This window comes from Parasteatoda tepidariorum, chromosome 12 (assembly GCF_982258835.1).
Source record: "Parasteatoda tepidariorum strain Cologne lab strain chromosome 12, Ptep-v5.0, whole genome shotgun sequence".
Taxonomy (NCBI): Eukaryota; Metazoa; Arthropoda; class Arachnida; order Araneae; family Theridiidae; genus Parasteatoda; species Parasteatoda tepidariorum.
In genome coordinates, this window is record NC_141766.1 from 31,172,231 (window position 1) to 31,186,682 (window position 14,452).

Sequence of the window (14,452 nt, forward strand, 5' to 3'; positions counted from 1 at the left end):
GTCTTCCGGATTGGTTCAAAATTACAAGGCTACTGAATTGAACATTAGTAGACGTAAACCAAAAATTGGGTCGGCTGTTCAACGACGGATAAAATAAAATAAAATAAATTCTGAAATGCTGGCGTGTAATTTTTAAATAAATTGAATAAGTTTGATAAAAAGATTCAGACATGCTAGGGGAAGGATTTTCCAGTTATTTTAAATTTTTCTGATAAATTTTTTTTATAGGACATAGTAGATGAGAAACTTTAACCAAATTCTTAGTCTACGACTAGCAATATTCAACTCCGCTGCCTTGTAATTTTGAGTCCCCTCCAGAAGGAAGAGAACTCCTCGAGGAAGTATTGAGATAAACTAGCTAAACTAGTGGAAGACTTTTTAGTGGAACTAACCCACATTTGCGTTATATGCAGAAGAAAATCACGAAAATCTCCCAAGGTTAGCCCAACGGGAAAGGGATTCTAATCCATGATCCATTTAAAACTGAGGGTATTTTATATCAGGACTATGGTCAGTGGAAATCGGGAGCAGAATTCGCAACAACCAGTCAACGCTGGGATTCGAACCTGGGTAGCCATTGGGAAGCGAATGCTCTATCTCCTGAGCCACGGTGGCTAGTTGCCATTTATAGAAAATTAGAGCCGAAATTTAATTATGCTCTCGTGGAGGACTTTTTGAGGCGATTAACCCGCATTTGCGCTCCATGGAGAAGAAAACCGCGAAAATCTCCCAAGGTTAGCCCAACGGGAAAGGTCCATTTAACACTGAGGGTATTTTATATCAGCACTATGGTCAGTTGAACTCGGGAGCAGAATTCTCATAACAACCAGTCAGCTTTGGGATTCGAACCTGGGTAACCATCGGGAAGCGAATGATCTATCTCCTGAGCCACAGTGGCTAGTTGCCATTTATAGAAAATTAGAGCCGAAATATAATATGCTTTCGTGGAGGACTTTTTGATGGGATTAACCCACATTTGCGCTCCATGGAGAAGCAAAACACGAAAACATCTCGTGGTTAGCCTGATGGCAAGGGAACTCTAACCCAAAAACTGTCTACCATTGAGAATATTTTATGTCAGCACTTTGGTCGCTGCAAGCAGGGTGCAGAATTCGTATCGGCCAGCCAAACGCTGGAATTCGAACCTGGGTCACCTCATTGGGAGGCTAACGCTCTATCCTGTAAGTCACCAAGAGCGTGATGGTGTTAAATTTTAGAAAAATCACTCGGAGACATGGTAACATGGTGTTTACCGTACGCAAGTACTGCCGGAGAGAAAACAAAACAGTTTTTCTACTTTCTACAATTTGCATTTGGTCTACCACCTAGTTAAAATGATTTTAAAACTCTTGCGTTTTATGAGATAATTATCCGTTTGTGAGATAATTATCTGTTTATGAGATAATTATCTGTTTATGAGATATCTCGCATTTATGAGATAATTATCTGTTTTAATAAAATATCATAGCTGAAGTGACTTAGTTTTTTAGGCACTTAATAGTTATTGCTGAGCACTGCAGTTCGATCTCTTGTGGTGACTTGAATATCACCAAGCTTCGGATCGACTGGTGCCATCAAGTGCTGTAAGTAAGAGCGGTTGGTGCACAATGCTGATCACATTTCCATAATTATGCTGATGGTCACGAAATTCTGGAACTTTAATGTCCAGGACCCCTTTGCAGATACGATTACTCATCGTCGATGAATGTTTTATTTTAAACACACCTCAAAATGCGTGTTATTACATAGTTATGTTGCATAGTTATTGTATGCATTGTTTTTGTGTTTTTTTAAAAAAATTTTCTTCTAAAGTTTTGTTTGGGGATTTCATCCACTATAAAATGATTCTAGCCCACTACTTTAAGAGAGTTCTCGTGCCACCCATTCTCTGTGACAATTTTCATTTTAGAAATTCTTCGCAGCTTCTTGGAGATAAGATTCAGCAATAACTTATCGCTTTGGTATACTAAATCTTCACAAGTAGGGATAGAAGAAAACCGATCTTTAAATCAAAAGTTATTCAGGGTGGTCCTTTTTTTCCCCCTTAGCGCACTTTTCATAGCTTTTATTAAAGTGAACGTAGCTATTTAAGAAAAGGGACATAGCATTTGAAATCATTTTCTATTCTGTTATGAATATTACATTTTAAAAGAACTCTCTTGTGAACACAAATAAATTCGCGGTGCATATATCATTTTTTTACCTATTCTTAATCTAGATCTTATACAATGAACTTTAATGGTTCACAGTTATTTTTAGAACTCTTTCCGTGGGTTAAATTTCCATGAAATCTGTGGTCCATAATGATTATACTTGAAATTCTAAAAGATCTCAGTGAATTTTCAAGTTGATTTAGTAAGTGCCATTTTCAAGAGTAACGTAGGTTTTAAAGATTTGGTATATCGCCTAACACTGAAATGGCGCTTTTCATGCTATCTGCATTTTCTTAGTAAGGATTTTGTGCCTTGTATTTTTCTTCAGACATGTTAATCAAGCTATGAGCTTTAATTTTCACTTTTAAAACTACTACTGCATAGTTATTGTTTTTTTAAAAAAAAAATTCTCTTGAATTTTGTTTGGGGATTTTATCCACCATAAAATTATTCTAGCCCACTACTTTAAAAGAGTTCTCGAGCAGCCAGTTCTCTGTACATATTTTTAATCTAGATCTTATACAATGAACTGTAATGGTTCACAGTTATTTTTAGAACTTTTTCCGTGGGCTAAATTTCCATGAAATCCGTGGTCCATAATGATTATACTTGAAATATAAAAAGATCTCAGTGAATTTTCAAGTTGATTTAGTAAGTGCCATTTTCAAGAGTAACGTAGGTGATAAAAATTTGGTATGTCGCCTTACATGCTGTAAAAAAAGTAAAGTAGGCGCTTTTCTTGCTATCTACATTTTCTTAGCGTGGATTTTGAGCTGTCTTCTTCTTCAGACATGTCAATCAAGCTATGTACTTTAATTTGCACTTTTAAAACTGCTATTTCATAATTATTTTTTTGTTTTTTCACTTCAAGAGAGTCTTTCTCCCGCTGCCCGTTTTCAGTGACAATTTTCATTTTAGAAATTCTGCGCAGCTTCTTGGAGATAAGATTCAGCAATAACTTACCACTTTGATGTACTAAATCTTCTCAAGTAGCGGTAGAGAAAAGTCATGAAGCATTTTTCTTTGAAGAACCTAGTTATTATTCCCTAAGTTAAGCTTTTTGAAAAGTTTCTGCGTGTTTGCAGGGTCTGATTTAGAAATCCAGCCAGGAGCTGTAGGCGCAGAAATGTAGGAGGCTCCAGTAGTCGTATCTTTAAACCAAATTTACATATTGTTTACATACAAAATGCTTTTAAATTATTTATTACGTAAGTAAATTGTTGTGTACTAGAAAGTTTCATTTTATATTTATTTGAATTTTTGTTAACTCATAATTCTCATAGAAAATTCGTAATAAAAAACGCACAAAAAATTATTTATAACATTCAGAGGTCAAAGAAACGTGGGGGGCCCTAGGCCCTGGCCTCTCAGGCTTTATGATAAATCAGGCACTGTGCGTTTGATAATGCTCGCATTAACGAATCTATTACGTAATCAGATTAAAAAACGGCCCAAAACAGTTAAAGATATTTATTTAAATAGATTGTTAATGTATTTATTATATGGGTCATTCTCACAAAAACAGTCATTATCATGTCCCCAGTATATTTTATGTTTGTTTTACAGCTTACGAAGAAAAAAATTTCAGGGAAAGTGTCCTTCAGAATGCAAGCTAACAAAAGAATAAAAATAAAATTATGAATTTTTATTTTTTATTTATTTTAGGTAATTAAAATATACCAATATGTCATTCCCTCACTTGTCCCCACTGCTGATTTAAGAAAAGAAAAAAATTGTTTCTGAAAAAAAAAATTTTTTTTTTACAAATTCGTGTTTTTTATTTCAGAATACTGAAATATAGAATTCAGAAAATCAGTTTTAAATTTAATTTCTGATAAAAATATCAACACAGCACTATTTTAAACTTTGTCCCCAGTGTTTCGCGTCCTTCCCTCACAACAATGTTCACCTGCAATCTTCTTAGAATAAAAATATTTTAATAAAAACTTCAGAAGTTAACAACTGGCATCATAGAACAAAATTGTAGTATGTTTCCATCTTCAACTTAAAGAAGCTTTGGTATGGAATAAATTTGAATGAATCAAACCAGGTAAAATTTTTTACATTTGTCATTCCCTTATGTCATTTTTTAGAGTAAAATAAAATACAATTTCATCGAGAAAGTGGATAATTATATGTTGCTTTCTTGCATGAATATAATTGTATGTGATTGACTTCAGAAATTAATTAGGCCTAACTGTTATTTTTAAATTTTAATGAATTCGTCATTCCCTCACTAGTGTATAAAGTGAGGGAATGACGCTGAAGTGAGGGAATGATTCAAGATGAGTATATTATCAAATTTTTTTTTGTTCAATCGTGCCAGCCAATTTTATTTCCCAAACCTGTAAAAACTATTAAATATATAAGACTAAATTATAATAAATATTAGATATACTTAGTATGTTATCATTTTCAAACTTTAGGTAGATGTAACTTAGATAGAAACATGTATTAAAATAAAATATCATTCCCTCACTATTAGTGTCATTCCCTCACTTTTTAAATAGTGAAAATAATTAATTTACTTATTAATTAATTTGAAAAATAAATTAAAAAATTTATAAATTGATTTATTAAAATAATTAATTTATTTATTAAATTAATTAATTAATTATTATTAATTAATTATAAATTAATTATTTAAAAAATTAATTAATTTAAATCGTAAGTATAATTTATAGGATATATACTTTTTTTATAATGCCATTACATATTTCTATTAATATAAAAAGTTTCAGAGCCTTTTATTCACTTTACTTTTTTGGGATTTTATGAACTGAAAAATGACAGTTTTAGTGAGAAAGACCCATATATATTAACAATAACGATTGTTAATATATTTATTATTGAATATATGTTATTTGAATAGATAGTTTGGTTTTATATTCATTTGAATTTTTGTTAGCTCATGATTCTCAGAGAAAATTCGTAATAAAAAACGCACAAAAAAATTTCATAGCATTTAGAAGTCTAAGAAATGTGGGGGGTCCTAGGCCCTGGTCTCTCAGGCTTTATGATAAATCAGGCACTGTGCGTTTGATAAAGCTCGCACTAACGAATCCATTACGTAATCAGATTAAAAAACGACCCAAAACAGTTAAAGATATTTATTTGAATAGATTGTTAATGTATTTATTATATATATTAACAATAACGATTGTTAATATATTTATTATTGAATATATGTTATTTGAATAGATAGTTTGGTTTTATATTCATTTGAATTTTTGTTAGCTCATGATTCTCAGAGAAAATTCGTAATAAAAAACGCACAAAAAAATTTCATAGCATTTAGAAGTCTAAGAAATGTGGGGGGCCCTAGGCCCTGGTCTCTCAGGCTTTATGATAAATCAGGCACTGTGCGTTTGATAAAGCTTGCGCTAACGAATCCATTACGTAATCAGATTAAAAAACGGTCAAAAACAGTTAAGGAGGTAAAAATAGAAAAAATAGAGTTAAAAATAGACTCGGAGAATGGTGTGATAATTTCAATGTCAAATGAGAATTAATTTTAAATTCTAAGAAATGCTTATTTATTTTATGTTTAACTTTCTTGTTTAAGAAAATATTTCATTAGAATAATATTAAGCATGACGTAACAACAAAGTAAAAGATCCTATTTTGGATTTCCAGGTGGCCCATATCAGTGACAGCTGTAACTGCATATATATGATTATAACAAGGAGAATTATATAAGAAGTTTATGAATTCGATTAATAAATTCCCATAAATTGATTTAACTTAGATCTCACCGTTGCTAGATAACGATTGCTAGTTGCTTATCAAGATAAGTACGCGTGTCATGGCCAATAATAAATTCGAACAAAAAATAAGAATAAATAAATGAATTAATAATTCAATAATTTCATGGATCTAACAGAAGCTCCATTCTAGAGCAGAATAAAGATGTTTTGGTGTAAGTAAATTTAGTTTTTGGAGCAGATGGGAGTGAATAATTTTTATGAAGTGATTGTAAAATTACTTTTTTGAGCGTATAAATTTGCATTTCAAATTACATTTAACAGATCTTGGAGAAAATGAGTTTTTAAATCGAAATAATGAAACAGAAATATAAAGAATTACCTAAACCTATAACTGAAAAAATTACGATAAAAAAACTTAAATAGTATTTAAATATGTATTTTTAATAACGTATTTAAAAAAGAAACAAAAATTGTCAATTCTAGCAGATTTCTTTATAAATCCTAACTATTTTTAGCTCGATTTTCCATCAGTTATTTACCGTTTTTCGATGATTTTCAAGGGCGCCGGCCGAATAATATAAAAGGGGGTGCAACCCTCTAACAAACTACCCCCCCCCAAAAAAAAAATTAAAATATTCTGTTATTACATTATGTTTTGTTATTACAAATATTTTCATCTGTTAATTTTTTTCAAGATATATTTCTTCATTGCTAACAAGATATTTAAAAAAAGTAAGATTTTCTTGCACTTGCAAAATTTTGCCACGAGAAACTGTACTGATGGCGCTGGCATAGCTACTGACTTTGAAACACTAATAACTACAAACAGTAGTAACGTATACTAACGTGTTTGTGCACGCTTAACATTGGTATTTATTGTGTTGATGAAGTTTTACAGTTGCGAGAAGTCAGTTTGTGTTATACACCTTTGCGAAACTAAATAAGTAATAGAAAATATAATATTATTTATATTTTATTAAATGAAATTTAAAAATATAGCTTAGGTATCTGCCAAGTTTGTGCATGTGTGCATAAGAAAAGAATCAAAGATGACTCAGAACTCATTGAAAAAGTTATAAACAGATTTGGACAGCAGACAAGACGATTACAATTATTTAATTGTTATGTATCAATAATTACTTAATTATTTGTTTTTGAATGAAAATATTTTTAATAAAATTTTTTTATAACAAAATTGTTTTTCTGTATCTCTTTAATTGTTTAAAAAAAAAAGCCAGGGGGGTGCAAGTGCACCCTCCTGTACCCCGCTGCAGGCACCCTTGATGATTTTCATATTGTTTTTAAAATTCCGATAATCTTAATACAATGTCATTACGGCGTATTAATTTCGAATTTCAGTTATCACTTTTTGACGCCCTCGATTTGTGTCAATCTCATCGTAAATTTACATCGTTTGATGATACGATCATTATTCTTTTCGGCAGTTATTTAGAATTTTTTGGGCGTTTTCACATAGTCTTATTGCAAATTGCGATATTTTCAATACGATATTGCTAAGACGAGCGAATTTTGTACTTGAGATATATCATTTCAACTTATTCAATTTATTACGATAACATAGTAAATCCAGCGTTTTTTCGGCCCTTTCCATATGATTTTTCAAATTCTGATATTTTAAATTAATAATATGTAATTAAAACACGAGAATTTCGGTTTAGAGTAACGATTTATTCGAGCCATGATGGCTCAGGGGATAGAGCGCTCGCCTTCCAATGAGGTGAACCGTGTTCGAATCCCTGTGATAGCTGGTACATGCGAATTCCGCATCCGGCTTGCGTTGACCACAGTCCTGACACAAAATATCCACAGTGGTAGACGGATCATGGGTTAGAGTCCCCTTGCCGTCAGACTGAGAGTGTGAGGTTCTCGTGGTTGTCCTCTTCATGTAACGCAAATGTGGGTTAGTTCCATCAAAAAGTCTTCCCCGAAAGAAAAGTTTTCCCAATACTTGATTCAGGAGTTCCCTTGTCTTCTGGATTGGGTTCAAAGCTACAAGGATACGGAGTTGAACATTGGTAACCGTAAACTCAAAATGGGGTCGGATGTTCAGCGACGGTGATGAAATAAAACAAAATTTGTTAGGCAGATGTGGAAGATATCTCTAAAATTAGATTTTCAATGCGGGTTAGTTCCATCAAAAAGTCTTCCCCGAAGGAAAAGTTTTCCCAATACTTGATTCAGGAGTTCCCTTGTCTTCTGGATTGGGTTCAAAGTTATAAGGATACGGAGTTGAACATTGGTAGCCGTAAACCCGAAATGGGGTCGGATGTTCAACGACGGTTATGAAATAAAATAAAATTTGTTAGGCCGATGAGGAAGGTATCTCTAAAATTAGATTTAATTTCGCGCTCAATTCAAGGTTGTGGTATAAAAAGATTGCTGATTACATTAATGACTTTTTTTTGTTGAGAAAATGATTAATTGAGGTAAACAGAGCCGGATGGCAAGGCGGGCCTCAAACGATGCTCAGATGTTCTCAAAATATATTTATAGGTTTTTATTTATTTTTTCAATTATATATTCTTGATTAACTTTCTATAAGGGTTGAAGTTCAATGGGTTAAAGTTTTATTGAAGACGGGAAGTACAGCGTGACATAGAATGGAAAGAGTTCCGCATTTTCCAAGGGAAGTGAGTTGAGCTGGGAAGTACAGCGTGACCTAGAATAGAAAGAGTTCCGCATTTTCCTAGGGAAGTGAGGTGAGCTGGGAAGTACAGCGTGACATGGAATAGAAAGAGTTCCGCATTTTCCAAGGGAAGTGAGGTGAGCTGGGAAGTACAGCGTGACATAGAATAGAAAAAGTTACGCATTTTCCGAGGGAAGTGAGGTGAGCTGTAAATTTTATGCAATGCTCCCAAAAGTTATTGCCAAATTAAAATCCGGAGAAGGGAAATTAGAGAATGATCATACGAATTTTTCATTCATTCTTTTTAATTTGGTGTGTTACATGTCTTGTTAATTTTAAGAAAACGTTCACAATCGAAACATTTTCTTTGTATTACTTTAATTTACTTTTTAATCAAAGATAAAAAAAAAGATGATAATTTAAAGAATGATTTTTTTAACGATATTTCTCGATCTGTCATTCATTATTTTATGATATATGGTCTTTTCTGCTGGATTTTTTATTTGAAAATAATTTCCCTCTTTGTTATACATTTTAAAAAATGAATGTATTTTAAAAATATTTGTTGTATATATTAAACTATTAAGTATTATTGCTTTTTGTGCAAATATAAAAGAATAATAGTGGTTAATTTTCTGAAAAAAAAAAACAGATTATGTTCCTTATTTAATGATTCCTTATTACTGTAACAACCGTTCGTTCTTTTGTTTAATAATTTTTTTACGAGGTCATTTTTAATTTATTTTAAACGGTCATTTTTCAGACGGATATTCTTCGTAAACATTTCACTACATGTTCGCTTCGTAGTGAGAATTGTTATCATTATCGATTTTCGATATAGCGTGCGAATAAAGCAAGAATGAGAAATGCGAGGAAACTAATCAATGGATTAGTGAATATTTGTATTAACAACGAGACAGCAATAGCTCCTTGCAGGGTATTTTAGTGAATAGTTGAATCAGTGAATGAGTTTATAAACACATAAAAATGTTTATAAACCTATAAACTGTTTGACGGCAGTTGACAAATTTTTTTTTCTTCATTTTTTAGAATAATTTTTACACAAAATGACGACATATTGAATGCTGTTGTTGTTGTCGTTATAATTCATTTACGTCACACTAGAGCTGCTCAATGGGCTATTGGCGACGGTCTGGGAAACATCCCCGAGGACGATCCGAAGACACGCCATCACAATTTTGATCCTCTACAGAGGGGATGTCACCCCCGCTTCGGTAGCCCAACGACCTGCACGCGAAGTCGAGCAATTTACGGTAGAACAATTTAACGAGGACCAATACCGCACACCCTCGGTCCCTACTCAGATGATCAAAGTGGTCACCCACCCGCACACTGACCGCAGCCAGTGATGCTTGACTTCGGTGATCTGCTGGAAACCGTGTCTTAACAATCAGTCCACTGCGGGACACATATTGAATGCTAATTACGACAATAATATTTATCTAAAATGAAACTGAAAGAAAATAAATCTATAAAACTGTTTGTTTGCCCCTGCACGAAAAAATAACTTCTAATTTTTATGCTTATTTGTATGTTATATAAGATTATGATCATACAATACAAAAAGAAATTTTATACAGCATTATGACTACATTGGCAAAACAATTCAAATTATTAATTTTTTTTTTTTTTTTTTTTTAAAAAAAGAAAAACCAAAGTTGAGTTTAAAGGGACATTGTTTCCAGTATCGACCGGAGCACGAAAATGTCTTCCACCGGTAAACAATCATTTAGTTTTTAAGTGTTAAAAAATATACTATGCACATTTTTCATGACAGTCAGGAAATATGTTTTCTGCTGAACAGGTTCAGTTTTTGACAATACAGGTTGTTTCGTAAGTGCCATTTTTGACATATATCCTTAAAAATAAATAAGATCAAAATTATGTACACTTTAGAGATCAGAAACTGATAACAAAGAGAGGAAAAATGCAAAAATTTGATCGAAATATAACAATCCCTATTTAATTTTATAACCGTCGTTGAAAAGCAGACCCAAAAGAAAGTTTACAGCTATCAATGTTTAACTCTGTAGCCTTGTAATTTTGAACCCAATCCAACAGGCAAGACAACTCCTGGATCAGTACCCGAAAAAAAAAAATGCCAATTTGGAGGACTTTGTGAGCACGACATATTTAACGTGCACCAGTCACAATCTAATGCACCGGGATTCTTCGACTGGATTCGAACTACTGTTCTCACGAACAAACAGTCTCCCCCATTCTAACTGGCCTTGAGGTTTCTAAACTCGTCATCCTCAATAATGATTCGTCAGATTTTTTTTCTCATATTTTTAGCTATAAAACACATTTTTATTTGTGTCCAAAACAAAACAAAAATTAAAAAAGAACTCCTAATTTTCTTCCAATTCGTTTAAAAATTTAACTGAACGCATTTAACCTATATAGCAGGGGTAGCCAAGCTCCTTGATAGTCGAGTCATTTTTCAAAATTCGAAATTTTTTGCGAGCCGCAATTAAAACCGTAATTAAAAGATACGCAAAAAAGGTATTAAAATTATTTTTGCAGAAATTATATTTATTGAAAACATAATTAAAAGTACAAAGTATGTGTATGGAATTCAGATATTAAAAATTAAACACATTTATTTTACTTCTCCTGATAATTCTTTAAAATTCGACAAGCAGCCTTTTTTAATTCAGGATACTTCGATCCTGGTACAAATTTCTAAGATTCAGAAATCGACGTCGACTTATATTTTAATTGTATAATTTGATCTTCTTACATCTCTATTAATTCTAATTCTCCAGATGCTTTTTAAGTCATAATTATATTGGAAATGGAAAACTCACCTTGATATATGATAATTTCAAATGGATTCAGAAAAAAATCAAGAGACGATTTAAAATTTTTCAAGTCTTGAAATCTATTTTGGAATTCCGTCAATATTCCATCCAGCTTCTTTATATACTAGTTGAGTTTTTCTTGCTTAATACTGAAACAAATTTTTTTAATTCGAGGAAAATGATAAAATGTTATATTTTTAATGACCTTTTAAAAAATTTGTAATTTAGTTTGAAAACTAAATATACACTGTGAGAAGTATTATTATTTTATCTCTCCCCTGCAATTACAGATATTATTTTATCTCTCCCCTGCAATTGTAAATTCAGTGTTTGCCTTTAATATTTGTTGTCAGTAATTTAAAAGACATTTTGAAACACATACGGAACGATAATAATTTAATTTTTTAAAATATAATTGCACAAAATTGAAAGGGAACTCGGGTGCATTTATCGAGAGCCACAAATAATCCGTCAAAGAGCCGCATGTGGCTCGCGAACCGCAGGTTGGCCACCCCTGTAATATAGCATACTTTACTCGTAAAAACTGTTTTAGCAAACTGTAAGTGCTAAATTTTGGTGCCGTCTTTTACTTTAAATAAGAAAAAAAAATTTGTAAGTAAATATGGAATTTAAAATCGTCGAAACAGAACGAAATTTTTAATGGACTTTGTATTGGGTAGATTTCACAACAAACTAAGTTTTCTTGCCCTTTAGATATAGTTTTAATGTTTAGAAAGATTGTTCACCAGCCGAGAAGAGCTCCAGAAATTCTGTTCACGGTTAGAGGGGGGGAGGGAGGGGTTGGAGCAATCGTGATGAATGAGGGTTAAAGGTGTTCTGACACATTCTGGTTAAAATGAAAACACTTAAAATCAACTGTTGAAATGTATTAATATTATTTATCTATATATTTTTTTAAAAACTTACTTCTTCATTTCTCATATTTTCGAAAGATGAAAATGCTGTTACGTTCGATTTGTGTTCTCAGAATTATTATTAAGCTCACAAATTTGATGAAATAAAAGAGTTTAAAAATAAAATTTAAATTGTAATTGATAACGTAGCGCTTTGCTTTTGAATTGTAAGTATATGTTTATGAATGCGTCGTGAAGCTTATCAAGGGGGGGATATTGTAAATTCTGTTAAAAATGGGTTAAAAATGTTTTTTTTTTTAAAAAAATGTGACATCATTAATGAACAGCCCCGGAGCCTTAATATCGCAGACGTTGTAGACTAGATCTCCTTTCATAAATTTTATATGCATTATTTGCTATCTAAAATCCCTAGCAGCAAAATAGTCTCATTGGGCCAATATTCATGAATCTTGACTCAATATGGGTTCAAAAGGCCCTTATTTTGCCGATATTAGCCCTATATAGAGCTTTCTGATACCCCCGATATTTTACAGTCATTTTACCACCAATATCGGTCCTATGTAGAATTGTCAGATTCACCCGATATTTTATATCAGTTATTTAGCCAATCTAGGTTCTATATTGGTCAATGTAGACCCTATATTAGCCATTCTAGGACCAATATTAAAAAATCTAAACATCCCAATATCGATCCCTCAGTGCATGTTCTGATAGGACCCATGCCACCAATTTTGAGCTGAACTGGGGCCAAAGTAAAATTGTTGTTAGGGGTAATTCTATGAAAGAACTTAGTTAACTTATAGAACTTAGTTTGAACTTATATTAATGTACATAATTTTGTAAATATCTGCATATTTTCGCAAAAAACTGAAACCTACATATCCTCTCAAGAAGGTTCTGTAGGTTGACCTCTCTCTTATCGCCTCGCTGCAAAATATTTAAATTATAACTTAACACGGCATGTGACTTAGTAGTTATAATTAACTCTTTATGATTTAAGATGAAAGGTACAAGAATATTTTAAAGCATAACAAATGCACATATAATTTCTATAAGATATTTTTGGACTCCACGTTATGCTAATGTAGTTATATAGTACTTATATTTATGTACATAATTTTGAAAATATCTGCATATTTTTTTCAGAAAACTGAAACCTACGTATCGTCACAAGAAGGTTCTGTAGGTTGACCTCTCTCTTATAGCCTCGCTGCAAAATATTTATATTATTACTTAACATGACATGTGACTTAGTTGTTATAATTAACTCTTTATGATTTCAGATGAAAGGTGCAAGAATATTTTAAAGCATAACAAATGCGCATATAATTTCTATAAGATATTTTCGGAATCCACGTGATGCTAATGTAGTTATATAGTACTTATATTAATGTACATAATTTTGTAAATATCTGCATATTTTTTTCAGAAAACTGAAACCTACGTATCGTCACAAGAAGGTTCTGTGTAGGTAGACCTCTCTCTTATCGCCAAGCTGCAAAATATTTAAATTATAACTTAACACGGCATGTGACTTAGTTGTTATAATTAACTCTTTATGATTTAAGATGAAAGGTACAAGAATATTTTAAAGCATAACAAATGCGCATATAATTTCTATGAGATATTTTTGGACTTCACGTGATGCTAAAGTAGTTATATAAGTATGAAAATGAAACGCGTGAATGCAAAATATCTGATAAGCTATTATATTTCAAGGAGAATGAAAGTAAAATATGCATTTGTAGATATTCTCCACATATTTCTTTTGAATGAGGTTACAAATTGTTTACCTGTAATTCCGGCGAGAAATTTATTAGCTAAGATTTTTCATGTTTAGATAAAACATTTCGAATGCAGTGTGAATTTTGAATAAAAAGGCACTTTATATGCGAATCATGATATCATACTACTGTCTTGTCTCCATAAAATGTTATTTAATGGCCTCAATTAAAAGGGGGAAAACTGAATTTTTTTTCTCTCTAGAGCGATGGATGGAACAAAAACGAGCCGTTGACAGATAGATATCCTAAAAAAGAAATAGAAGGAAAAAAAATTTAGTTATTATTGAGAAATTGTAACATTCTTACAATTTGACATTGAACCCTTTGACGCAGAATTTTTACTAAATATATATTTCATATTTTTTTCCTAATTTTGTATTAATTTAGGTCAAAATAAGAAAATGTTCTATTTAGCATTTTTATAATTTATATTTATGAAATACAGCATGAAAGACCAGGGA